Source organism: Chrysochloris asiatica, unplaced genomic scaffold (genome assembly GCF_000296735.1).
Source record: "Chrysochloris asiatica unplaced genomic scaffold, ChrAsi1.0 scaffold00112, whole genome shotgun sequence".
Lineage (NCBI taxonomy): Eukaryota > Metazoa > Chordata > Mammalia > Afrosoricida > Chrysochloridae > Chrysochloris > Chrysochloris asiatica.
In genome coordinates this window covers 7518196-7522228 of record NW_006408630.1, presented here as the reverse complement: position 1 = coordinate 7522228, position 4033 = coordinate 7518196, and positions in this window count along the sequence as shown.

The following is a 4033-nucleotide window of genomic DNA, read 5'->3' as shown; positions in this document are numbered from 1 at the left end:
GTATTTTGAGTCATATTGGCTTTCAGCAAGTAAGTTTGTATCATCTTCATATCACAGATTGTTAATAAACCTTCCTTCAATCCTGATGCATCGTTTTTCTTCATATAATCCAGGTTCTTTGATTATTTGCTCAGCATACAGATTGAATAAGTATGGTGAAAGAATATAGCCCTGGTGCACACCTTTCCTAATTTTAAACCATTCAGTGTTCCCTTGTTCTGTTAGAACAAGTGCCTCTTGGTCTATGCACAGGTTCCTCATGAACAGAATTAAGTGTTCCAGGATACACTTGTTGTCCATAGCTTTCCATGATCTACAGAATTGAAAGCCTTTGCATAGTCAATAAAGCACAGGTAAACATCTTTCTGGTATTCTTCGCTTTCAACTAAGATGCACCTAACATCAGCAACATTCTTTGTCCTCTTTTGAATCCTGCTTGAACCTTAGGACATTCTCTGTCAATGTATGATTGTAGCCATTTCTGTATTACCTTAAGTAAAACTTTACTTGCATGGGATATCAATGATAATGAATGAAGATTTCTGCATTATGTTGGGTCATCTCTCTTTGGAATGGGCACAAATATAGGTAGATCTCTTCTAGTCAGTTGGCCAGGTAGTTGTCTTTCAAATTTCTTGACATAGATGAATGATTATCTCAAGTGACGTTTCACTTTGTTGGAAGATTTCAATTTTTATTCTATCTAATTACGGTGTCTTGTTCCTTGCCAATTACTTCATTATACATTGGACTTCTTCTTTCAGTATCATCGGCTCTAGATCATATGCTACCTCTTGAAATGTTTGAATGTCAGCCGTATCTTTTGGGTACAATGACTCTGTGTATTCCTTCCATCTTCTTTTGATGCTTTCTTCACCATTCAGTATTTTGCCTATAGAATTCTTCAATACCACAAGTTTAGTTTGAATTTTTCCTTCAGTTTACTCAACTTGAGAAATGTTGACCATGTTCTTACTTTTTGGTTTTCTAACTACAGGTTTGCACATTTTATTGTAATATTTGGCTTTGTTTTCTTGAGCTGACCTTTAAAATTTTCTGTTCAGCTCTAATACATCCTCATTTCTTCCATTTCCTTTAGCATCTCGATGTTAGAGAACAAGTTTTAGTTTCTTCTGACATCCATTTTGTTCTTTTCCTTCTCTCTTTTCTTCTCAATGACCTTTTGCTTTCTTTCTGTATGATGTTCTTGATGTCATCACATAACTCTTCTGCTCTTCTGTCTTTAATGCCTTGTTCTCTGCCAGTGACTTTTTAAAAAGGTAAGCTATATTTTAGAAGTTATGAATAGAGGAGTATTTGCCAACTTTATCCATGAAAAAAAAAATAGGAATTTTATTGGATTGTGTTTGGTCATGCATATATTTAATATCATCAGTAGTGATAGCTTTACTATCTTTGGTGTACACATACCATTATACATTAGGTAGTATGTGAATTAAGTAAACAGATACCATAAATATAAAGAAAGATTAGATATTTGGTTACATTTCTTTGCTTGGGGCAATATTACAATTATGTATAAGGTTTTCTTTTTAGAATTAATGTTTATTAAGTTTATTAGGCACCCAAGGGACTTACCAAAATATAAAATATCTTGGGCCTCTTCTCAAATATTTACAAACTCTTGATTTATGTAATAGCATCTTTATTCAATTGTAGCTTTAAATAGACATTGCCTTACATCTAATGAATAAAATACCTTGGTATAGCTTCATTTTTACAGTCTTGTGAAATACTAAACTTTATCTCAGCACAGAATAATGTGAAGTACATGCAAAGCACTAGTCTGAAAAAAATGGAAATTGTACATGAATCAAATAAAGAGAAGGAAGGTTTTATCTAAAAACTAAATAGTATAATTAAGAGTCAAGAACTTTCATTCATGAAAGATAATTGAACTTATCAGAAAAATTACCTGAAATTTAGAAATGACCTGAAGGTAGAATTTGAATTATTTCAACAAACTGAGATATCACTGGGGGCACTGTCTCATCTGCCAAGAAATTTGGGAGACAGTTACATATCCAATTGATTGGGAGAAATCCGTATTTATGCCCATACCAAAGAGAGGTGACACAATGGATTGCAGAAACCATTGGCCAGTATCATTAATATTATTCACAAGTATATTTGGTAAAGATAATTTTTAAATGGTTGCAACAGTGCATTGACTAGGATTAATCCAGATTTGGTCAAGGAGGTGGAATAAGAGATATTGTTTTTGACATCAGAAGGATCTTGGCTGAAAGCAGAGAATATCAGAAAGATGTTTACCTGTGCTCTATTGACAATGCAAAGGCTTTCAGCTTTGTAGATCATGACAAGCTATGGACAGCATTATATGAAGAAGAATGTGGCATTAAGTTTGGAGGAAGAGTTATTGACAACCTGTAATATGCAGATGATACAACCTTGATTCTTGGAAGCAAAGAGGACTTAAAATACTTACTTATGAAAATAAATGACTACAGCCTTTAGTATGGGTTGCACCTCAATGTAAAGAAAACAAAAAGACTTCATTTTGCTTATATCCACTATCAACACTCATGGAAACAGCAGTCAAGAAATTAAATGGCATATTGCATTAGGCAAATCTGCTGCACAAGACTTCTTTAAAGTGTTCAAGAACAAAGATGTCAGTTTAAGGATTAAGGTGTGCCTGACCCAAGCCATGGTGTTTTCAATAGCCTCATATGCATGTGAAAGCTGAACATGAATAAGGAACACCATAGAAGAATTGATGCATTTGAGTTATGGTGTTGGAGGAGAATATTAAAAGTACCATGGATGGCCAAAAGGAAAAACTAATCTGTGTTGTAAGAAGTACAGCCAGAGTGCTTTTGAGAATCCAGGATGGCCAGACTTCATCTTTCATACTTCATTATTATTATATTATCAGGAGGGACCAGTCCCTAGAGAAGGATGACATGCTTGGTAAAGTGGATGCTCAGTGAAAAAGAGGAAGACCCCAAATAAGATGGATTGGCAAGTGTCAACAGCAATGGGATTAAGCATAATGTCAATTGTGAAGAGGGCACAGGACCAGGCAGTGTTTTGTTCTGTTGTGTATAAGGTCGCTATGGGTTGGAACTGACTTGATAGAATTCAGCAAAAGCAGCATTATGATAAATTTCAAGTGTATTGCTGTTAGGTGTCATCGAGTTGCTTCTGACCCACATTGACCCATGTCTAATTTTCATATGAGCTTACTGATGATATCATGACTAGGTCAAGAACACTTTAGTCCTCAAACTGACATCTTTGGTCTTCAACATTTAAAGAGGTCTTGTGCCAAAAGTTGCCTAATGTAATACGTCGTTTGATTGCTTGACAGCTGCTTTCATGAATGTTGATGGTGGAGCCAAACAAAATGAAGTGTTTGACAACTTCAATCTTTTCTCCATTTATCGTATTATTTATTGGTCCAGAGGTAAGGATTTTTTTTCCTTTTTACATTGAGGTGTAAACCATAGGGAAGGGTGAGGTCTTTGATTTTCATTAGTAAGTATTTTCAGTGTCTTCACTTTCAGCAAGCAACCTGTATCATCTGCATATTTTAGGTTTTTAAAAAGTCTCCCTTCAATCTTGATGCCATGTTCGTCTTTTTATAATCCAGTTTCTCTGATTATTTGCTCAGCATACAGATTGAGTGTCACACCAGGGTCATTAATTGTGGGAAGGAGTACTGGTGTGGCATTGTAAGATAAGCACTGAGCCACAAGGTCAGTTTGAACTACAAGGTCACTTTTAATTTTATTCATTTAAGGAGTTCTGGTGTTGTTGTTGTTGTTGTTGTTAGGTGCCATCGAGTCGGAACCAACTCATAGCGACCCCATGCACAGCAGAACGAAACAATGTCCTATCCTGGGCCAACCTCACTGCCGCTGCCACACTTGAGTCCATCAATGATGCCAACTGGCCGATCCATCTCGTTGGGGGTCTTCCTCTTTTTCTCTGACCCTCCACCCTACCCAGCATGACATCCTTCTCCAGCGATTGTTTCCTCCGGACA